The following is a 24,306-nucleotide window of genomic DNA, read 5'->3' as shown; positions in this document are numbered from 1 at the left end:
GTTGGTGGTTTGCTTTATTGTTTTGGTTTGGTTTTTGTGACGGAGTTTCTCTGTAGCTTTGGAGCCTGTCCTGGAACTAGCTCTTGTAGACCAGGCTGGCCTCGAACTCACAGAGATCCGCCTGCCTCTGCCTCCCAAGTGCTGGGATTAAAGGTGTGCACTACCATCCCCCAGTTGTTGTCTTTTTTTAATATTTATTTATTTTTATGGTGGTTTAGTGTTTGCATATGCACCAAGTGCATGTAATATCTACAGAGGCCAGAAGAGGGCACTAGATACCATGGAACTGAAGTTACAGACACTTGTGAGTCCCCGTGGGTGCTCAAGACTAAGCCTGGTCCTCTAGTAGAGAAGCTAGTGTTCTTAGCTGCTGAGCCATCTCTCCAGTCTCTTGGCTATTCTTTTTAGTTTTTCTTTAACTTATTTTTGTTTGTATAAGGATTTCAGGGTGTTTGATACAGCACTCATATGGAGGTCAGAGGAGAATCCTAAATAGTCACTTCTACCAAGTGGGTTCTGGGAATCAAACTCAGGCCTGGCACAAGTGACTTAGCCCACTGAGCCATCTCACCAATCTTGATTTTTATTTTGGATTTTTATTACTCTTGTTATTATTGAGACAGGTTTCTCTGTATAGTCCTGGTTGTCCTGGAACTCTGTAGATCAGTATGGTCACAAACTCCCAGAAATTGGCCTGCCTCTGTCTCCCAAGTGCTGGGATTAAAGGTTTGGGCCACCACTGCCCAACTTTGTTTTTGCATTTTTTAAAAAATATTGTTTGCAGATTTGTTTATCTTGTGTGTTGTGTTTTGCCTGTGTGGATGTCTGTGCACACATGAGTGGCTGATGCCTGCACTCTCTCAGTGGTGATTGTGAATTGCCACGTGGGTGCTGAGAAATGGAGTCGGGTGCCCTGCAAGAGAAGACAAGAGCTCTTGCCCACTGAGCTGGACGGGACGGCTTTGGCAGCTGCCCTAAGAACAGGCTGCAGAAGGAAAGAAGCATGGGGAGATTCTGCAGCAATGCAGGGAGGAAGTGGTTTGGGGTGATGTCACGGCTGTGGCACTGAAGGAAATGAATATGGGATTTGCTGGTCCTGGTGGTGTGGGCCTGTAATTCCAGCCGCTTGGGATGTCTGAGGCAAATGGTTCACAGGTTCAAGGCCAACAATTTAGCAAAACCCTGGCTAAGTAAGAAATTAGTTTTGTTTAATTGTTTTAGATTCATTTATTTTATTTTGTATATATGAGTGTTTGGCTCGCTGGAGTTGTAGGTGATTATGAGCCACCATGTGGGTGCTGGGAACGGAACCTGAGTCCTCCGCAAGAGCAGTAAGGGCTCTGCACGGCCAAGCCATCCCTCCAGCTATGTTTTGTTTTTTAAGAAAGAACAACTGGAATTCTAGGTCAGTGTGGAGACCTTGCCTGGTAGCAATGGTCTGTAAGGGAGAGGCCTCAGTCCTGCCTCCCAAAAGAGTCACTTAGGCTGGGGTAAGCCTGTAACCCAAGCATTGCCGAGGCAGGCCCAGAGGATTGCTTGCTACTTCACGGGCAGCTAATCCTCCCAGCAAGTGTCAGGCCAGTGAGTGGAACTTAGTGAGACCCAGTTTCAAAAGAAATGAAGTTGGGTGGGACTTGGAAAACAGTTCAGTTGGTAAAGTGTTTGTTGTACAAGTGTGAAACCTGTGTTTGAACCTCGAGAACCCATGTAAAGCCAGGGGTGTAGCCCACGTTGATAACCCCAGTGCCCTGAGAGTCAGACAAGACACAGAGACCAGAGCCAGCTAGTCTGTGGTCTGTAATGGTGAACAATGAGGAAACTTTGTCTCAAACCAGATTGAAGGCCCTGAGGTCACTGATAAGTATTTTCCGACCAACAAACTTCTCCATCGCCAACACAATAATTCCAATCAGACCAAATCAGATTGAATTAGAAGATGCCCAGGTTTAATGGGTGCTACCACCCCCAGGTGCTCTCTCCCTCCCCCACCCCCAGGAAAACACGGGGTGGTTAGAATAAGGACCAGAATGACCACCAGAGAGAGAAAAGGGGAGCCCACATATTTATTCTCTGGGCGGGGGGCAGTTTAAATAGCCTGTGGGAATGGTCTTGACCCTCCCTGGGGAGGGGTCACCGCTTGGCAGGCTTCCTCAGAGGTAGAGTCTGGACTGAGGCTTGGAATGGAGTTTTCTGTCCAACATTTCAAAAATGGATGCCCAGGTGCTACGGTGAAGCCTCCAACTAAATAGTCACCTTCTGACCTCTACATACACACACTATAAAGAGTGTACACACACGTGCACACACGCGCACACAAACACCGAGTCCTTTAAACTGAATGAATACCATTTGACAATAATTACTTCTTTACCGATCTTACCCAATGGTTCTACATAATTCACAAATCCACCCAGAGAATTGCATCACCCCTATGACAAAATCATTCAGAAGCAGAGAATGAACTGTAAACGAGGTCAAGAATGTGAGTCAGGAGAGCTAAAGTTTTCCATGCCCAAAGAGCTCAAAACTACCTGCAATGCTTAGAGAAGGCAGAGTGTTCTGAGGGCTGAGAAACGGCTCCAACAGGAAATGATGTGTGTCCACACCCAGTCTCCCATGCAAGGACAAGCCATCTGGAGTTGCTTAGGACATTCACAAAATGAAATACCCTGGCCAACAAAGAGTTCAAGATTAAAACAAAGTGTGGACAACACAGGTACCTGGAGAATTCCCTGCCGTGTTGGAGTCAGCTTCCCATCTGATGGCTGCATAGCCTATGCTCTTCAACCAGGTATGGTGGTGCATGCTTTAGTTCCAGTACTCTGGAGACAGAAGCAGGTGGAGCTCCGTAAGTTCAAGGTCAGCCTGGTCTGCATAGCCAGTTCTAGCCAGAGCTTCATTTTATTTATTTGTTTGTTTGTTTATTTATTGTTTTTTGAGACAAGGTTTCTCTATATAACAGAACTGGTTTGTAGACCAGGCTAGCCTCGAACTCAGAGATCTGCCTGACTATGCCTCCCTAGTGCTGGGATTAAAGGCATGTGCTACCATGCCCAGCTTTAGACCCTTTTTTCTTTTTTTAAGAAAAAATCCTTGTCTTTCCACCTTGATTGCCCTAATATGGGAATAAGAATAATATTTGACACACACAGTAATCCTAAGTAATCCTACTTCTCAGGAGGGAGTGGCAGGAAGCTCCTAAGCACAAAATCCGTTGATTACACACCAAGACCCTGTCTCAGAACCTTCTCAGGGCTGCAGAGATGGCTCAGTGGTCAAGACCACTTCCTGCTCTCCCAGAGGACCAAGTTCAGTCCCCAGCACACTGCAACTCCAGCTCCAGGGGATGTGATGTCTTCTGGCCTCCTCAGGTGCGCGAGTGTGCGCGTGTGCACGCGCACACACACACACACACACTATATATATATATATATATATATATATATATATATATATATATATATATATATATTAGCTGGGAAGTGGTGGGGCACACCTTTAATCCCAGCACTTGGGAGGCAGAGGCAAGTGAACTACAGAGTGAGTTCCAGAACAGCCAGGGATATACAGAGAAAAAAAAACCCTGTCTCTGGGAGGTTGGGAGTAGAGGTAGTAGGGGTTGTAGATGTAACTCAGTGGTAGAGAACTTGTCTGTCGCGCTTAATGAGCCCTGGACTTCATGAGATCGATCTAAAAAAAAAAAGAAAAGAAAAAAAAGAAATAAAGACAGAAATATCAAATGAACAATCTCATATATCAAAAGTATGAGGACATAGCCTAACAATGGGAAAACAGAAACAAAACTATTGCAGGGGGCTGCTTGGTCGTTCCCAGCAGCTTAGCTCCAAAATGATCACACAGAAACTGTATTAATTAAATCACTGCTTGGCCCATTAGCTCTAGCTTCTTCTTGGCTAACTCTTATATTAATTTAACCCAATTCTAATCATCTGTATATCACCTTGAGGTCGTGGCCTACCAGCAAAGTTTCAGCGTGTCTATCTCCTGCAGCGGCCCCATGGCGTCTCCCTGACTCTGCCCTTCCTTCTCCCAGCATGCAGTCCAGCTTTCCCTGCCTACCTAAATTCTGCCCTGCTACAGGTCCAAAGCAGTTTCTTTATTCATTAACGGTAATCACAGCACACAGAAGGGATCCCATATCACAAAACTGGTCCGTACTGTGTGTAGGCAACTTTTACCTGCAGCACTTGGCGCTCAGTCTTGAGAGACAAGAAAGGAAACAACCTCTGTCCCCAAAAGAACAGTCAGCAGGGCTCAGCACTTGGGACTTCTACTCCTAGGCTGTTGTCTTCACAGGGACTCAGCAAAAGAGAAGCAACGTATAGCTGGGCCCGACAACACACACAATCTTAGTTTAGCCATGCTGCATGTGGAAGGCTTTAAACTTTCATTGTGGACATTCAGAATAGGGACTGTGCCTGCACTTTTCACTACTGTATCCCTAGAACATGTTACATTGTAAGTAAGAAACTATTTATGGGATAAATCAAATGATAACGGGCTCTTTGCAAGCACTTTTGAAGAAGGGGGACAAGGAGAGAGAGGTAGAGAGAGAGAAGCAGGGGGAGGGGAGAGGAGAAGCTACCTCTTTGGGAGAGAGATGGAAAGGAAGGGGGGCTCCTGCTGGAAGCAGAAGGAAGATCTGCTTGCCTTGGCGGATGGGGGGAAGTGGGCGGGACCTATCTCATAAAGGGTCAGGACAAATTATTACAGAAATTACATGTCTTCCTAGTGCACAGGATCCATGTTTGTCTTCTCTATACCAATTTTAGGTAATGCAACACTACTTCAATTTTATTTTCTCTCTCTCTCTCTTTGTGTGTGTGTGTGTGTGTGGTGTGCATGTGTGTATATGCATATTCATATGTGTGCAAATGTACACTGCACTACTTGAATTTTTATTTTTTTCTATCTGCTTAAAAACTTATTTTATTATACTTTAGGTTTTTTTTAAGAAAAGATTTATTTATTTATTATGTATACAGTATTCTGTCTGTCTATCTGCTTGCTGGCCAGAAGAGGGCACCAGATCTCACTACAGATGGTTGTGAGCCACCATGTGGTTGCTGGGAATTGAACTCAGGACCACTGGAAGAGCAGTCAATGCTCTTAACCTCTGAACCATCTCTCCAGCCTTTTTTTTTTGTTTTGTTTTTTTGAGACAAGATTTCTCTGTAGCTCTGGAGCCTGTCCCGGAACTAGCTCTTGTAGACCAGGCTGGCCTAGAACTCACAAAGATCCGCCTGCCTCTGCCTCCCGAGTGCTGGGATTAAAAGTGTGCACCACCACCGCCTGGCTTTATACTTTATGTTTTATTCATTTTTATTTTATGTATATTAGTGTTTGCTTGAATGTATGTCTGTGTACCATGGACACACCCACAGAGACCAGAACAGGGTGTTAGGTCCCTTGGGACTGGAGTTACAGACAGTTGTGAGTCACTGTGTGCTGGAAACCGAACCCTGCTCTTCCAGAAGGGCAGCCAGTGCTCTTAGCCCCTGTGCCATCTCCCCAGGCCTCTACGTGGCATTTTAAGGGCATCTATCACATGTTTGATATGCATGTAGTTGAGGGAAAAGGGAAATGGTAGAAGTGATAAGATAACTTCCTCAAAAGATCAGTATAATAAAGTTTTGTGTGTGTGTGTGTGTGTGTGTGTGTATGTGTGAATTTTTGTCTTATCACCAGACTAGTGCGTCCCTAAAAGAAGTTCCTATTGAAAGAAACTTTTTTTAAAGAAATTAAGCTGCCTGTAGTTTATAACAATTTGTTTTTTAAAATGTTTCTAAACAAACTTTAAAGTGTTTGAGAGCTTTGGAAAGACTGAGGGGTGCGGGCTCCAGGAGCATTTCTCTGGAAGAAGGTAAGCAAGTTCCTCATTCTTTCCCGTGGATTTTGCTTCACACGTCTCCAGATCTATTTCCTTTGCACTGCCACACCCGCAAACCACAGAAACCAGCGTTTCAAATCCTCCCTGTGATGGGTGTGTTCTGGCTTTCTATACCTTGGACAATGTACCTTGGTAGCCTTTAGCCTTCTGGGAGGTTGGCTTTGATGCTAACTGAACAGTTGTTATCTGGTATATCTAGTTTCTCAGCACAGAAAAAGCAAACTCCTCAAAGCTCCTGCTCCAAAGGCTCCCAGGTCATGACCTCTGCCAGATCACAGGTGAAGACCACACAGACTTCATGAGAGTCCACAATCTAGGAACCTTAGGGGGGCAAGGTGGCTCAGCAGATAAAGCGCTTGCTGCCGAGCCGAATGACCCGAATTGACCGCAGGTGACTTCTGAATCCCCCTGGAAGAAGAACTGAATCCCGGAAGCTGTTCCTTTGGAGAGTGTGATGGTTAATGCCTTGTCTTGGCATGAACTGCGGTGTTCCATCAATGAGTGGAATAAAAAGCAGAAAGCAAACCAAGCACAAGAATTCCTCAGCCTGTTTCCTGACTGTGAATGTAACGTGACCAGCTGCCTCCACTCCTGGCGCCATGACTGCCTTGCCAACGTACCCTCAAACTGAGAGGCCAAACAAACCCTTCCTTCCTAAGTTACGTTTACCAGATACTTTAAAAAGCATTTTATTGCATTTATTAACTTTGTGCATGGAGTCAGAGAACCACTTGCAGGAAATGGTTTTCTCCCCTTCCACCGTGTGTGTCTCCATGATTGAACTCATCATGTCAGCCTTGGTGACAGACAGGTGCCTTTAACTGCTGAACCACCAGACAGACCCCTATCAGGTATTTTTTGTAGCAAAATAAGAAAAGTTATTAGCACAGTTATTTCTTAAAAAGAAAAAGGTGTGTATGTGTGTGTGTGTGTGTGCAATTTCTCTAGAGAGCTCATGCTGCCCTTGAACCTTCTGGCACCTGCCTCCTAAACACTGGACTACAAGCGCCTGCTCAAGAGATCTGCTGGTGCATTTTAAATCGTTAAAAGCAGTACAATATGTGACTATACCACACATGTCCGGGAAGATGGCCAAGGTGTTGTAAAGCCGTGCGAGAGACCTTGGCTGGGCAGGGACGGGTGAGGGACGGGCGAGGGACGGGCGAGGGACGGGCGAGGGACAGAGACGCCAGGCAGGCAGAATTTTATTGAGATAAAGGGAGTGGGGGAGGGAAGAGAGAAAGAAATACAGAGAGAAAGAGGAAAGGGAAGAAGAGGCAAGGAGCAGCCTGCTTCTTCAGAAGAGGAGGCAGGGAGCGGGCGGTGTGGGGGGGGGGGAAGTGGGCGGAGCTTGTATCTTAAATGGATAGGGTTCTGTCTGCCATGCATGCAGGCAGGGCGCAGGCCATGATGCCCTGTGCCAAGTTCCCAAGGTTCAGCAACATGGAACAGTTCGTTACAGGAAGTGACAAGCTCAGAATCATACTGGCACCTCATTAACTCTGGATTCCAGTTAATCACACTAACAAGACTGTAAAATGGCAAAGATATCAGGCAATTAAAGCTGTTAAGTATTTTTCAATGCTTACAAACAATAACAGGCTAATGCTTCAAGTTGGGTCAGAGGCTCAGGGAAAGAAAAGAGGAAAGCAAAAATCCAGAGCAGGGCTGGAGAGATGGCTCAGTGGTTAAGAGCATTGCCTGCTCTTCCAAAGGCCCTGAGTTCAATTCCCGGCAACCACATGGTGGCTCACAACCATCTGTAATGAGGTTTGGCGCCCTCTTCTGGCCTGCAGACATACACACAGACAGAATATTGTATACATAATAAATAAATATTTTTAAAAAATGCAGAGCAGTGGGCATGGCGGCACTCCTGTTGTCCCCATCACTTTGCAGGGTGCCAGCGGCAGGAGGGTTAGGAGTTCAGAGACCAGCAGGGCTATATGAGACCCTGTCTCAACAAAGTTAAGATTAACTATTAATATAGCCAGGCAGAGGTGGTGCACTTGGGAGGCAGGGGCAGGCAGATCTCAGTGAGGCTGAGGCCACCCTAGTCTACAGAGCAAGTTCCGGGTCAGGCTGGGTTACACAAAGAAACCCTGTCTCGAATTCCACTCCGCTCCCCCACCCCTCCCCCCCAAAAAAGGAATGGTGAGAGAACTCCTGAAATGTAGGTTTTATGCCATGGGGGAAAGTTCTGGAAGATTCAAGTTCGTGGAACTCTACTTGGTGACTAGAGGTTGGATTGCAGCCGTGTGGGAGTGCTGAGGTGGTTCCGATCTGTAGGCCAGACTGGCCTCTAACTCCCTGAGATCTGCCGGTCTCTGCCTCCTGAACGCTGGGATTAAAGGTGTGGCCACCACTGTCCATCCTGTTACAGCCTTTACAGTTAAGTAAAAACCAAACACCTCTGGGTCTCTACCCGAGTACTGATGTGAATACTCTTTTTTAATATTTCCAGTTAAATAATTAAAATAGTAATAACAATTGGGGCTAGAGAGATGGCTCAGTGGTTAAGAACACTTGTTGCTATTGCAGGGAACTGAGGTTCAGTTTGCAGCACCCACATGGCAACCCGCAACTCCAGTTCCAGGAGATCTGATGCCCTCTTCTGACCTCTGAGCATCAGGCACTCACATGGTATACTTACACACATGAGGAAAAACACTAATACACATGGAATGAATAAATCTGAAAAACTAACAATGAAAGTTTCTGACTGTACCTGGGGTATTTTTTAGACATACAACGGATGTATTTATTAGCTCACGGAAACTTAATTCACTTAGCATATAATTCCAGACTATTTATTTATAGACAAAGTCTTACAATGCAGTGAAGGCTGCGCTAGCCTAGTACTCAGTAATAGCTCAGGTTAGGCTCTGATTTATTATTCTTCTGCTTTAACCTTCAGTAGTGCAGAAATGACAAGCATATGCCAACACACCTGGCACCAATGTAATGTCTGTCTGCTTGTAGGAACAGTGTCTCACTCTGTAGGTCAAGCTGTCCCAGAACTCTATAGTCCAGGCTGGCCTCAAAATCCTCTGCTTCAGCCTCTCTAGCTCAGGGAATGTGGTGAGTGAGCCGTGCCATCCATTTTAATTTTCTTGATCTATTTTGACATAGGGTCTCCCAATATCACTTGGGCAGATCTTGAACTTACTATACAGTTCAGCCTACATGAATTGTATAGTATACAGACCATGAACTACAACTCCCCATGCCCCTACCTCTCAAATGCTTGGATTACAACTATACAACTCTACTCTACTGTATAAGGTACTGGGGATCAAACCCATCATGCCCATACATGACAGACAAGTGTGCTATCAACTGAACTATGTCTCCATCCCATCCCTTTTAATCCTGATGGAGTGGAAACACAGTGTAGACCTCTGTCAGCCCTGGAGAGTTGGCTCTTGGATGATTCCCACTTAGAATATGGGGGATGATATCTGGAACATCACATCTTTTTGCCAAGCGTGGCATGGTGTGCGACAATTGTCTGCATTCTGTCAATTATATTTTAAATAAACACTGATTGGTCAGTAGCCAGGCAGGAAGTATAGGCAGGACAACCAGACAGGAAGTAGAGGTGGGTCAAGGAGAACAGGAGAATTCTGGAAAGAGGAAAGCTTGGTCCAAAGTCGTGACCCATCCACAGAAGAAGTAAGATGTGACTGCCTCACTGAATAAGTTACCAAGCCATGTGGATAGCATAGACAAGAATAATGGGCTATTATATGATATAAGAGTTAATAAGAAGCCTGAGCTAATGGGCCAATAAGTTTATAACTAATGTAGACCCCTGTGTGATTTCTTTGGGACTTAATGATTGTAGGAACTGGGCAGGACAGAAAACTCAGCCAACAGTGGCAGACTCTTAGTCTTCACCCTGAACACCAAATATTTAGGAAAGTCCAAGTTGGGGAAAATATAACTATTTGAATAGGAAGTAAAATGAGAACTGGGCACACCTTTAATCCCAGCACTTGGAAGGCAGAGACAGGTGGGTCTCTGGAGTGTGAGGCTAATTATATCTATAATGCAAGTTCTTCTGAGAGCTGATGGTAGCAGTGGCTTTACTGGAGGCTACTGAGAATGTACAGCAAATGATAATTAATAGTTCAGGTGTCGACCCACCATATGGCTGTGATGGAGAAAACCTTATTAAGGAAGGCTTACAACACAAACTCTGAAAACTGGCCATTTCTGTCTGTAATTTTTCTCATGTGCATACATTCCTTTCATAATAAAAGCTATGGGTATTTTCCCCACTGCTTATTAGTTTATTTCATGTATATATTTCATCTTTGGGCACACATAAAGCTGTGGATAGTCAGGAAGATGACTCCTGCTTAATTGTATATGGAGATAGAGACAGAGATCCTCAGCAGAGCAATGGACTGAGCTCCCAAGGTCCAGTTGAAAGGCAGAAGGAGGGAGAAGATGAGCAAAGAAGTTAGGACCGCAAGGGGTTGATCCACCAACTGAGGCAGTGTGCCTGTTCTAATGGGAGCTCACCAAATCCAGCTGGACTGGGTCTGAATAAGCATGCGATCAAACCGGACTCTGATTGTGGCTGACAATGGGGGCTGACTGAGAAGCCATTGATAAAGTCACTGGGACTTATTTTTACGGCATGTTCTGACTTTTTGGGACCCTAGTCTATATGGATGCACAGCTCCCTAGACCTGAATGTAGGGGGGAGGGCCTTGGACTTCTCACAGGGCAGGATCCCTGGCCTTCTCTCAAGCAGGGCAGGAGAGGGAGGAGGGGGTGTGGGAGAGCGGGAGGGGATTGGAAGGAGGGAAGGAAGTGTAAATAATTGAATGGATATTTTTCATTACTCAGACTGACATAGGAAAGTAATAATAGTCTCAGTCACAAAGACAGCTAGTTTTAGACTTTAGAACAAATTCAAAGCAAACTGGTTGCCCCTGGAGACAAACACACAAGGACACATTCCCAGGTGTTTATTGCTGATTCAAAGTCAGGCATGCAGCAACTTTGGTAGACACAAACCCCAGCAGCAATGGACTTCTGCAGTTACTCCTAACCTCAAGGTTAAGTCAACCAACTGTTGTCTAAGTCCTGAATTTCAACGTCACTTTCTTTCTGGAACTCTGACCACTTAGAGCTACATGTATGGCCAAGTCATTCACTGGCAGGTCAGTGTGACATCCCTAGTCTGAGAGAAACTGTGTGATCAGTATGGCTCTGTTTCTTATTGTTTACTCAGGAAGTGCTGTGTGATCCTGAAAATGTGATTCATGTTTGTCTAGAGGCTTTGCTGTAGGAGGAGAACTGTGTGGAGATTTGTAACTGTGTGGAGAGAAGGAAGATACAGCTGTGTAGAAAGAGATGCGACTGTGTATAGAGGTGTGTGGCTGTGCAGAGGAGAGATGCATGTAGAGAGAGATATGTAGCCATCTGTAAAGAACGTAACTGTGTGGAGATTCTCAGAAAGAGAATTTTCAAGAAATAAAAGAGGAAGTTACTACCAGAAAGCATGTGTGTTTTCTGATTTTCCCTCCACAGAGAAGAAGTGTCCCTAAGTCTCGCGGCTCTCAAGGCACTCTTTCTGCAGCTGCGGTGCATGCTGAGAACTGGCCTCCTGAGTTGCATTGAGTTCCAGGACAACCAGAGCTGTCACACAGAGAAAGCCCATCCTGAAAAACAAAAGCAAAAACCAAAACAAAACAAGACAAAAAAAAAGGGGGGGGCTCGAAAGATGACTCTCAGGAAGCGCTGCACAATTAAACATAAGGACTTGAGTTCTATACTCAGTTCTTGAGTGTGGACACACGAGTGCCTATCATCCCAGTACTTGAGGGACAGAGACAGGAGGATTCCTGGAACCTTTTACCTTTCAGCCTACCCTAGAAAACACAAGATCCAATTCAGGGTAGCGATAAAGGACTCCCAGTACCTTTTTCTGGTCTCCACATGTGTGCACGGGCACACACATTTGCATATACTTGTTCACTTGCACATAGACACACACAAACACACAGGTCAATGGATAAGTAACTGTTGAGTGGTCTCTCCAGCTTCCAACTTGGTTTTTGAGACAATCTCTCACAGGCCTGGAGCTCACCAATTAGGCTAGACTAACTGGCTAGCTAGTCATAGGATCCTTCGGTCTCAACCTCCTGGATGCTGGGGCAACATAGGTGAACCAACATTCCTGGCTTTTTTACATGTGTCCTGGGGGTTGAACTCAGATCCTCATGATTGTTGTAGGGAGGAGGGCCCACATGTTTGTCCCAGCCACCCGGCTTGCTTAGCCCCGAAATAACCACACAGAAACTATATTAATTAAATCACTGCTTGGCCCATTAGCTAGAGTTTCTTATTGACCGATTCTTACATCTTAATTGAACCCATTTTTATTAATCTGTGTATTGCCACGTGGCAGTGGTTTACTGAGAAAGATTTAGCATGTCTGACTCTGGTGGCTCCATGGCAGCTCTCTCTCTCTACTTTCTTCCTCCCAGAATGCAGTTCTGTCTTCTCCGCCTACCTAAGTTCTGCCCTATTGACTAGGCCAAGGCAGTTTCTTTATTCATTAACCAATGAAAGTAACACATGAACAGAAGGACCTCTTACACCACATGTTTGTCTGTTAAATACACTACTGACTGAAATATCTACCAAGCTCCTGTTTTGGCTATTTTGGAGGCAAGGTCTCAAATGACTCAGTCTGACTTTGAGTTAGTTAGCTACACACCTGAAGCTGGCTTTGAACGCCTCGCTATTCTGCCTCACTTCCCAGGTACTGGAATTACAAAGTTATACCACCATGTACAGTTTCTAAACATTTCTTTCAGAATCACAAGACCTAAAAAAATGATGACATTGTCATGCACCCAACCGAAAGGGAAGTGGATCCGCTGTGAAGGAGGAAGGGTTGGGAAGAACATTTGCAGTGCACAGAGAACACTGTGTGCTAGTCCTAAGAATTACAGCTTCGTTGCTAGTAAAATTTATTTTTATTTTTAATCTAAAATTTTATTTAAAATATATGTACACCTACCTTATTTCATTGATTTATTTATTTCTTTGAGAAAGAATCTCACTGTGTAACTCAGACTGACCTGGAACTTACTATGCTCCATGTAACCCAGACTGGCCTCAAACTTGTAGCAATCCTTCTGCTTCAGACTTCCAGAATGCCAGGGTTACATGTGTGAGTCATATTCCCAATTTATGTCCTTTTTTGTTTGTTTGTTTGTTGTGTTGTGTTGTGTTGTTTCGAGATTTTTGTTGTTGTTGTTCATTTGGTTGGTGTTTGAAAGAGAGTTTCTCTGTGTAGCCTTAATTGTCCTGGAATTTACTTTGTAGACCAAGCTGGCCTTGAACTTAGAGATCTTCCTGTTCTGCCTTCCAAGTGCTGGGACTAAGGGCATGTGCCACCACATCTGACAACTTTGACTCTTCTTTGATGCAGCACTAATAAGAAATATATGTTTGCAAATCAAAAATGGTTGAGGTCACTTATGAGGCCTGAAGACTAACTGGTTTTACCTGCTCTGAGATTCGTCAAGCCTGACACCCATATTGTTTGCTTTCTTCTTTTAGATTGTTTGGTCATGCTGGGGACTGAATTCGGGCCCTCCCACATGCTGGCCTAGCAGTCTACCTCTGAACCACACTGTGCCCTGTGCTGGGTGCCAGCTCCTTGTGAACATCAGGTATGGTAGAGCATGCCCATAATCCTTCCTCTTGGGAAACAGGAGTTGAAGGCCACGCTTGGCTACATGAAACGGTGTTTGAGAAAGAGAGAGGAGAGAGAGAGGGAGGGAGAAGGGAGACAGGAGGAAAGAAGGAGGAGAGGGGAGGGAAGGAGGAGAAAATGTCCAGGGAAGTTTCTTGTGGTTAACTTCCCAGCTGACTTGGCCAGAGAACAAGCAGGAAATAAAGGCACAGAAATGAGAATAACAGTCGTTGTTTAACAGGAGGAACCTCCCGGAGGGTGAGACTCTCAGGCAGGAAGGGTGGCTCTCACACAGTGCAGACTGGAGAAAGCCTGCTTGTCCCCAAACTCAAGGGGAAAGCTTCCCAGGGATGAAGTCACCTCCAAACAGGCCCACCCTTCTGCCACAGGACTTTAGCCCAAAGTGATCCAAGATAGAGACCTGAGAGAATAAACATTAGCCTCTCTCTCTCTCTCTCTGGTCTCAGGTGGAGTTTCAAATGGGTGGAGTGTGGAACAGGGAAGGACTCAGATTGCCCTTTGTCTCCTTCAGCAAGGTGTTTCCTTCAGAAGAAAGAAACGAGGGCTGAAGAGGAGGATCAGTGGTTAGAGCACTGTCGGCTCTGGCAGAGGACCCAGCTTCAATTCCCAGCACCCATGGGGGCTCACAACTGTGTAACTCTAGTTCCAGAGGATCTGGTGCTCTCTTCTGACTTCAAGGGTACCACACACATGCAGGCTAAACACTGATGCACACAGATGTTAGGTTCACAGACGTTTAAGGTTTTAGGTTTTACACACACACACACACACACACACACACACACACACACACAGAAGATCTCATGTAGCCATGGCTAGCCGGATACTCACTGTGTAGCCCAGACTGCCTGTAAACTCTTGGCAATTCTTCCACCCCAGTGTCCTAATGTTGGGATTATGGGCGTGAGCCACCATCCCTGGCTTTGTTTTTTGCTCTTAAGATTGTTCTTTCTAGGGTGGGGATGAGGGACAGGGTCTCACTTTGTAGCCCAGGCTAGCCTAGAACTCACTAAATAGCTCAGGTTAGCCTTGATCTCATAGCAGTTCTCCTAATTCAGCTTTCAGAGTGCTGGGATGGCAGACCTGACAAGCTTGATGAAACATGTGTGTGTGTGTTTGCGTGTGTGTGTACGTGTGTGTGTGTGTGCATGTGTGTGTGTTTGCGTTGTGCATGTGTGTGATTTTTCCTTGCTATTGTTTGGGCGTACAGTGTGGAATGTCACGTTGTGCATATGGAGGTCACGGGACACCTTGTAAGAGTGTCATTTTTCTGCTTACCCTGAGGGTCCTAGAAATTGAACTCTGGTCATCAGACTTGGTAGCAGGAGCCTTTACCCACTGAGATGTCTCATTAGCCCTTTATTTCTTTTGTGAGGACTGCAGAGACCAGAGGAAGGGGCTGGAGTTAGAGGTGGCTGTGACCCACATGATGTGGGTCCTCTGAAAGAACAGCCAGTGCTCTTAACCACTGAGCCACCTCTCCAGCCCTACAGACATTCCTTGAGGGTTTCTCTGTGTAGCCCTGGCTGTCCTGGAACTGGCTCTGTAGACCAGGCTGACCTCAAACTCATAGAGATCCACCTGCCTCTGCTTCCCAAGTGCTAGGCTTAAAGGCATGTGCCCAATCCCCCCGCCCCCCGCCACCAAAAAAATATTGAAACCTGTGGGAAAGATTTTGCTATCTTCTAAGTTTCCAGCCTAAGAACTAATTATTCTGATTTATTAGCCCTCTGATATTACTAGCGGTCCCTTTTCTGACTAATTGCTAAAGACATATGCTTCCTTGCAATTAGTGACATTCGCTGTAATCTCCTCTGAGACATGTTTCATGATAGCTGCCAAGTTACCCATTGACGTAAGAAACCACTCCCTCTTTCCCATTGCCCTATACCTACCCTGTTTATTCCCCTAATAAACGAGACGTGATCAGAACCCTGTCCTGTCTCCATCTTCTGTGTCTTTTGTCCCTTCTAATTCTCACTCCCCGTTAGGGTCTCCGTTGACTGACCTGTGGGTCGGGGCAGAAACCATATCCTCTACCTGTCCTCTTAGAATGGTGAACTGAAGGTAAATCATAAAATCACAGTAGATGAAAAGTTTAAGAACCCAAGAGCACTTGCTGCTCTTCCAGAGTACCCACGTCAGGGGGCTCACAGCCACCTCTAACTCCAGCCCTTCCTCTGGTCTCTGCAGGCCCCTCCTAAGAGAAAAGAAATGAAGGGCTAGCGAGACAGCTCGGTCTTTCTGAGCTCTTGCTGCTCTTTCAGAGGACCTGGGTTACCAACACTCACGATGGCCTATGACTTCAATTTCAGGGGATCCAGTGCCCTCTTCTGGTCTTCCCAAGTACTAGGCACACATGTGGTGCACATACACACATGCATGCACACATTTATACACATGAAACAAAAGTAAATTAAAAGTAAATTAAAATCTAAGAAGAGAAGGAAGAGGATCCCAATTAAGTCACCACTTCCAGCCAGGTGACCTTGCAAATTACCTTTGAAAGTTTCATCTAAAGTTCAGTTACCATGTTAAAAAAAATACGATGTGACAAGGTCAACTACTCTGCCAGGTGATTTTACGAAACACATGTGAATACATGGAAACATGAATAAAATCTAAAGAGTATTGCTGTAAAAGAATAACCCTGTTAGGAGGTGGTGGCGCATGCCTTTAATCCCAGCACTCCGGAGGCAGAGGCAGGTAGATCTCTGTGAGTTTGAGGCCAGCCTGGTCTACAGAGTGAGTTCCAGGACAGGCTCCAAAGCTAGAGAGAAAGCTTGTCTTGAAACAAACACACAAACAGTCAAACAAACAAAAGAATAACCATGTTTTGAAAGAAAGAAACAATGAGTTTGACCTGGGGCACTGCTTCATTCCTTTGAGTGCCAAGTTTCTCTGTAGGAGAGGTGATGTTAACTTTAAGGTCACAGAACACAAGGTTATGTACACAAGGTCAGTACATTTCCTGGTTGTCTAGGTGGAGCATCAGGTATCGGAGCTATTGAAGGGAACAGGCAAAAGCACCTTGGCCTAAGCACTGCCGATTTTTTGACTTTAGACTTCAATTTACTTGTACAGTGAAATAAAATTCGGGTTCCCAAGTCCTAGGGGAAAATGGCTGCCCACCTTCCTCCTTAGACAGTAGAAATAGTCTGCTATGCCCCTTAGTTCTCTAAAACACAATGGCTGTTCCAAACAAGATAAAGAACAAATGAATCTGATTGGTTGGACCGAAAAGTTCCCATTTTGAGTCAGTTGACAATGATGGAACACACAGGAAACTCCCTAATCTTTGACTTCTGATTGGTGAAATTTGTAACTGTAACTTGGGAACAAATGTTTGTGGTTTTTGTGTTTATAAATCCTGCCTCTGCCCCTGTTTGGGGCTACCAGGAAAAGTAAGGCTCCTGAGTCCTTGCTCAGCAGCCCTCAGCAAGCAGAGACCCCACTTAAGTGGGATTTATTGAAATACTTGAAATCCATAGGATCGTCTTTCTCCTTCCCTGTGGTGCACAATGGACTGGGTGTAACTTTCGGAGGTTCCCCCAAGATGCTCCATTGAGGATTGGGATCCAGACACCCCATATCAGGAGTTGGGAAATCCTCCAGAGGCCAGAATGTTTTGGTGCCAAGGGTTATTACGGAGGCCGGACAAGACAGCACTCCCTGAGTCCGGGGAAGAGGAGGGACATCTCTCTCTTACACAGAGGTTCCCTGCTTGGTGAACCCATGTGTTGTTGTTTAATGTTGGCATGTTCCCTGGCAGGCTTGCAGAGCAGCTTCTAGTCCGACAAGGACAGCTGTGGGTCCCTGCAAGATCTCCAGCGTGGCAGGCTGGTCCCGCCATGCGGCCCTGAGAGCAGGCGGGTGGGTGCAGCGGACGGCGGAGTAAATAGACATAAGGATATACATAAAGCTAAACATTTATTACTTAAAGAGGCAAAGAGACAGAGAGACAGAGATAGAGAGACATAGAGACATAAAACATAGAGACAGAGGAGACACGTGTGCACACCGAGAGATGGGGATAGAAGAGAAGAGAGTTAAGATGGCGATGAGGGAGGTCAGAAGTGGCTGGGAGTGGGCGTGGCTTGCCCTTAAATGGACCAGAGCAAAAGAATAACACCATGTATCTCCAGTTACATGAGGTGAGACTGGTGTCCCAAGTGGGGCAGGATCCAGGGGGTTCCCAGACTGGGACCATTATTCAGGGGATGGTATCTTTTTTTTTTTTTTGTCTTCCCACTTCCTTTTTTTTTTTTAAAGATTTATTTATTTATTTATACAGTATCCTGCCTGTAGGCCAGAAGAGAGCACCAGATCTCATTATAGGTGGTAGTGAGCCACCATGTGGTTGCTGGGAATTGAACTCAGAACCTCCGGAAGAGCAGTCAGTGCTCTTAACTGCTGAGCCATCTCTCCAGTTTCCTGATGGTATCTTTTTTTTTTAATTCAAACATTTCTCATTTTACACGGGATGGTATCTTTATAGGCTGCAGTCTTGCCATCTTATTTGTCTGTCTTTCCCATTGTCTCCTCTGGTTTGTCTGTTTTACTGTTGTCTCAGTTGTCTGGATATCTGTCTGCTTTGTTTTCTCACCACTACTTCTGATTTCTCTTTCTCAGTTTTTTTGTTTTGTTTTGTTTTGGTTTGGTTTTTCAAAAAAGGGTTTCTCTGTGTATCTCTGGCTGTCTGGCCTGGAACTCACAGAGATCCGCCTGCGTCTGCCTCCCTGAGTGCTGGGATTAAAGGCATGTGCCACCACTGCCTGGCTTTTCTTGCTGTTCTTAAGTCAGCCTTGGTTTTTGATGTTGCTTCTCTGTGCTTGTCTCTGTCTTGTTTTAGGCTTTGAGATTATGGGGCAAACAATCTCAGCTTCTCTTACATTTCATCCTACAGGGTTTCAAAGATTTTCAAAGAAAAGTTTTATGATTGTGAGATATGGTCTTCTCAGGGATGATGCCTCATCTACCTCTTGGGCCCAGTTGATAGAGCAGAGGATGTCTGGGTCCCGCTGATGGGACATCTGGTGTGCCCCCCTCCCTACACCCTTGAAATTACAGTTGGAGGAAGTGAGGAAAGTTTTGTCTGACTGTTCTGAATGCATGAATGAGGCCACTTCATGCCTGTGTCTGACTGCTCTTAAGTGTATGAGCTTACTGTGTTCCATGTGTCTTGGTTACAGTTCAGCTGTTACTATTGTAGATAGCATCCTGGGCTCAGAATTTATCTTTGGACTTTCTGGCCATTGGATCTGATGTAATAGGGATTCAAATGTCATCTGGATATGAATAATATTAAAGTTGTTTTATGCTGTTCTGTTTTATTACAGAGCTGACTCTGAGATTGGCTTGCTTTTAAAGCCTCCATGACCGGGGTCAAAAACTGGCAGACAGGAAGAACAAGAGTGGAGAGGCTAAGAAATTATTGGCTTATAAATTACTATGTATGGTTAAAAATCTATTAATACTTGTAAAAAAAATGTTAACTTAAAACTTTAACACGGGGTTAATAATCAGGAGGCTACATCGGTAATCTTAAAACAAGAACCTAATCCATCAGTGTCTATAGTTCTGGGCAAATGTTCAAATGTGCTAACCTTGCTCTTAACCCTTTCAGTTCTGCTTCTGACTAACTGTTTTTGTTAACTGAAATATGCCAATCCAAAACATGGTTTTTATCCTTAAAGGCTCACCCTGAGAAAGTCTCAAGACTGCAATGGAATTCCAAACACCCAGTGTAATCACTGGCCAGCTAAAGTTAAGGCCACAACTAAACAACAGAAACTGGGATATTTCTGTGTTATGGTGTAATAAGATGGTGACCTTAAACAGTCCTGCAAAGAACTTGGAGCAGTTTCTGAGCCTATGTATCATGACCTTTTGGGGTTAAAAGATCTTTTTACAGGAGTAGTTTAGGGTGGCCTACATGCCAGACATCTGCAGAACAATGCACCATAAAAAGTTAAAAACCATTGGTTTAAAGAATGTCTCTCCTTCCTTTAGGTTTATTCAAGTTTACAAAAACATTAAAGAATGTATATATAGCTGGGAGGTAGGTGGCTCACGCCTTTAATCCCAGCACTGGGGAGACAGAAGCAGGTGGGTCTCTGAGTTCGAGGCCAGCCTGGTCTATGGGAGTGAGTTCCAGGACTGACTTCATAGTTACTGAGAAACCCTGTCTCGAAAAACCAGAAAAAAAAACCAAACTGTATCTATAACCTCTTTGTTTTTGCTAACATTGTTAAGTTGTAACTATTCTGGTTAAACTGAGTCATACAAGAAACTATTATATTCTATAATGGCATACTATGTAAGGATCAGGAAAGTTTCTAGTCTCTTTATGGACTATGCTTATAAGTTAGAAATCTTACCTTGATACTGAAAAAGCTTCAATTCAGAAGCTTTTTTTTATTTATAAACTGTTTTTTTATATAAACTGTTAAAGCTGATTAAGCCTCTAATGTTCAGAAATATACTGGTCACCATGCAAGTACTTACAGTCAAACACAGGAAAACTTTATTTAGTTTCTTATGTGTTTTCAAGGTATAACCTAAAACAAGCAACTAAAAACAAACCAGGGTTCTTTGGCTCAGGTCCTCAAACTGTCAGAGATTTGCTGAATATGGCATTTAAGATAATTAAACTTATATGACAGATGGAGACTCCTAGATTCTAGCAGTGACCCCTGAGTTCTCCAAGAAGACAAGGGACACAGCGATGGACCACTCTACCTGGGCTGTGGTAAAGCTAACTACTGGGCAAGACTGCCCCAATGCCTTGTCTGCTCGTTCAGGGTTCAGCCTGAGCTGTGGGCAAGTAGGATACTGGAGAGTTGATGCCACGCTTTGCCTAGACAAGATGATGTCAGTCCCTCCATGTTCCTTCTCCACAGAAAAACCTCTCATCTTCTAGGCCTGGCAGGCAAGACCACTGTACTGTTACCTCTGTTCTCATCACCATGGAGACCACAGGATCCTGGGATATCTGCCTAGGTACGGACCTTGGACTAGTCTCGGTCCTTTTGGTTAATCTTTTTCAAGTCTCTGATCACATTGACAGCAAGGCTAACCGTAGCTTTGTCAGTTGGGCAACAACAGACAGCTCCTTCCCTCAAGGCTACAGACACCGTGTTAGTTCATTAGTCAATTCATTAGTTAATTAAAGCTACTAGGTCTCTTGTTAAGAAAAGGTAAACAGGTTTACCTTGCTCACAAAGCTCTACGCTAAAGAATTAAACAGGTTTCCCGTGTAACGTTTCACTAAGGGAGCATAAGAACTTCTGGCTCTGGTAAATGATTAGATGGGAAGGAAAAAACTTCAGAAGCATTCATTCTTCAGCACTGAGTCTTTTTCTCATAAAACTCACTTTCTAATGATGTTGGGAGAGAAGATAATAATAATCAAATTAGTTCATATATAAAATGTCAAATGCTAATAAATATAATGCAAAGAAAATAGAAAAGAGAAAAGAAATTGCAGAGAACCATGGAATTGGCTTGGTCTAGCTGCCTTGAGAGGCGCGTGTCACAGGTTTTTCTGATCAGAGTCCAGGGCTCCTAGGGCACAATGTACCTTTCTGTTCCTGAGAGGCTGATGCACTCCCTCAGGCAGTGAAGGGTTCAGGCTGGCTTGTGTTTCTCTGTAAGCTCCCTTAGCAGTCCAAGAAGCATGAACGCATGACGGACAATTGGTCTTGGACATTAATCTTATATACCCTGTATGACTTGCAAACTTTACTATATCTGGCAACTCTGTATAATACAAACTGTAAAGGAATGTTGTTCCACTGAGATTTCAAGGGTTTAAAGTTTTAACATTGATAAATGGAGTTCGGCTAAACTAGAGAACACTGGCTACTTATTCAGTCACAAGTTCAAGATTTTAACTTCCTTTGGTTGTCTTCTAAGTATAGACTTAAAGGTGCTTTTCATCAGGGTAACCCAAAGCCATAGCTTTTGCTATATTTCCAAGGTGTAAATCTGTTCCATTTGTTTCACAGACACCTGTTAGCTTCCTTTTATACAATGTGGATTTCGGTACAATGAAAATGCTAATACTAATAGATATCTTTTATTTCCTTTGGTAAACTAAAAACTCACGTGAGTTTCAGGGAGTCACAAAAGTCATAAGGCTCAAACTCACCTGTCATAGGTCAAACAAACACCAGAGAAGCAAGAGTTCCAAATATAACATTTTCTTTTAAGTTAATAAACTTTAACATCTGTCCTTTATCCATCTTTGTCTCAGCAGGTTTAACAGACACCACCCAGGGAGCACCTGCAGACTGCAAACTGCTGAGCTCTGGACTTGCTGTAATCTGCTGTGAACCAGTCCAGCCAATGTGGTTGCTCCCTGTCCCTTTACCTAGGTCAGCTGATCAGATGCTCCTGATAAATGCCCTGTTGCCCAGCCTTTGCTTACCCTTTCAGCATTCCTGGACCCTGACAACCAACACCCCAGTTTCAACTGGAAGTATTTACAGAAGAGAGTACATTGTCCCTGGTCCTTAACAGGCTGAAAATCCTAAGTCAAGGCAAATTCCCTTTGGGGATCTCTGAGAAGAAACCTGTTTTTGACCCTGGCAATATCACCCTACTCCTTGGTATACACCTATGTCCTTGCAAGCTCAAAGATAACGCCCTCTTGGCTGCCCCCACATCAGCTTGGTTTGCCTGTACCTTTGGCTTAGCACCCTGGCATTCCCTAGTACATTCCACTGAGAATTAGTTCATATTGTGCCTCAAATCCTATACGATGAAGGGGAGGCAGGGAGGATGTGTATGGAGACTACATGCTTACTGCGCACCAGGAGGGCACCTCTTATTCTCTTCCCCCTCTTGATAAGAGCAGCCTTAATCACTGGGGACCACAACTTGCGAATCCTAAACTGACATGGGATTCCCCTCTGTAAGCTGTGAATACCATTGGTTAATAAAGGACTGTCTCGGGCCTGCACAGAGCACAATAGAGGTAGGCGGGGAAAACTAAACTAAATGTTGGGAGAAAGAAGGCAGAGTCAATGAGATGCCATGTAGCCACCAGAGGGGAAAGATGTGAGCTGCCAGCTGGAACCTTGCTGGTAGGCCACGAGCCTCGTGGTAAATATATAAAATAATAGAAATAGGTTAATTTAATATGTAAGAACTTGCTAGGACTATGCTATAGTGATGGGCCAAGCAGTGATTTAATTAATACAGTTTCTGTGTGCGTATTTCGGGAGTTTGAGCAGCCGGGAACCAAGCAGTCTCCTACAACACTAAGCAAATAAAACAACAGAGATATTTCTCATCTTCATTCTTCCATCTCTTTCCTAGAAAATCAAATTGACACACTAGCTGAGAGAGCCCTGTAGAAGCACTGTGGGCTGGACCTACTTTCCTTTAAGGAAGGAGGTTTCTGCGTGGCCCTGGGAGAAATACGTTGATTTTATGCCAGCCATCCCAGTGTTATTAGAGAGACCCTAACAAAAGTTAAAGAAAATCTCACTAGGGAGGAGGAAAGAAAACAGAGTTCCAATAGGTATGGCTCACATTTCAAATGGTTCCCCTGGCTGACAATCTTTATTACAAGCTTAATAGGTCCCCTAGCCCTCCTGCTCCTATTCTACTGTTTGCCCCCTGTGTTATCAACACCACTGTGTGCTTTGTTGAAGATCATATAGGCGTGCCAAGCTCATGATTCTAAGGGCACAATGTAGTCCCTTATTCGAGCCTCTCGATGAAGATTCATCTCAGTCCTAAGATATGGGGGCAGTGAAGGAAGCAGGCAAAAGCACCTTGGCCTAAGTCCTCCCATTGTGACCTCAGACTCCAGTTTACCTGTATGGTGAAAAATAAAGTTCCGTTTCCAAAGCCCTAGGGGAGCTGAGAACTTTCCAGTGACTGCCCGACTTCCTCCTTAGACAGTAGAAATAGTCTGCTATGCCCCTTAGTTCTCTAAAACACTATGGCTGTTCCTAACAACAGAAAGAACAAGTGGATCTGATTGGTTGGACTGAAAAGCTCCCATTTTGTGTCAGTTGACAATGATGGAACACACAGGAAAGTCCCTAATCTTTGACTTCTGATTGATGAAATTTGTAACTGTAGCTTGGCAACAAATCTTGGTGATTTTTTGTGCTTATAAAGCCTGCTTCTGCCCCTGTTTGGGGCTGCCAGGAAAAGTAAGGCTGCTGAGTCCTTGCTCTGTAGCCCTGATTGAGCAATGGCCCGCTTATGTGATGATTTTCTAAAGTCTTTGGAGCCCATAGTATTGTCTCTTTCCTCCCTCGTGGTGCACAGTGGACGGGTGTAACCTATCACCAAGCGGAGCTCTCTCTCCCACAGTGTTACCTCAGACAGTATTCTTAGCCTTAGGGCTGGCAAAGGCTAGAAACCTGCTCTACTTAACAACATATTCCCAGGAGAGAAGTTTATATCATAGTCAAGAGACCATGTTATCAGTTACAAAAGTGTCTATTCAATGTCTCCAGATGACCCAAGATAAGTCAGCCTCTTGTCTTGCAACATGCAACATTGCATCTCTCCACAATCACAGTGTGAGGTTAGTCAAGGTCAGCCATCTACAGAATCTTTGATACAGAGGCATCTACAGAGAAGACTAGTTCACAATTCTTCCGTAATTCTACGCTGCCCCCAG

General features: G+C 44.6%; 2 long non-coding RNA genes across 3 annotated transcripts; both read left to right on the top strand.

Moving 5' to 3' along the window:
- Positions 1–12,550: 12,550 nt before the first annotated feature.
- LOC125408385 (uncharacterized) lies at positions 12,551–15,590 on the top strand. Of its 2 annotated transcripts, none has more exons than XR_015738674.1 (3): positions 12,551–12,695; positions 13,502–13,614; positions 14,170–15,590. It is a non-coding gene; the product is annotated as an uncharacterized LOC125408385 (long non-coding RNA). The 2 variants fall into 2 exon arrangements; XR_015738675.1 differs by lacking the exon at positions 12,551–12,695 and adding an exon at positions 12,863–13,109.
- Positions 15,591–20,338: 4,748 nt separating this feature from the next.
- LOC148120821 (uncharacterized) lies at positions 20,339–22,958 on the top strand. Its single transcript, XR_015738673.1, has 2 exons — positions 20,339–20,660; positions 21,919–22,958. It is a non-coding gene; the product is annotated as an uncharacterized LOC148120821 (long non-coding RNA).
- The last annotated feature ends 1,348 nt before the right edge of the window (positions 22,959–24,306 follow it).

Source organism: Myodes glareolus, chromosome 9 (assembly GCF_982192425.1).
Source record: "Myodes glareolus chromosome 9, mMyoGla1.1, whole genome shotgun sequence".
Classification (NCBI taxonomy): Eukaryota; Metazoa; Chordata; class Mammalia; order Rodentia; family Cricetidae; genus Myodes; species Myodes glareolus.
The sequence above is the reverse complement of the archived record's forward strand: the minus strand, read 5'-3'. Positions and strand labels throughout refer to the sequence as shown.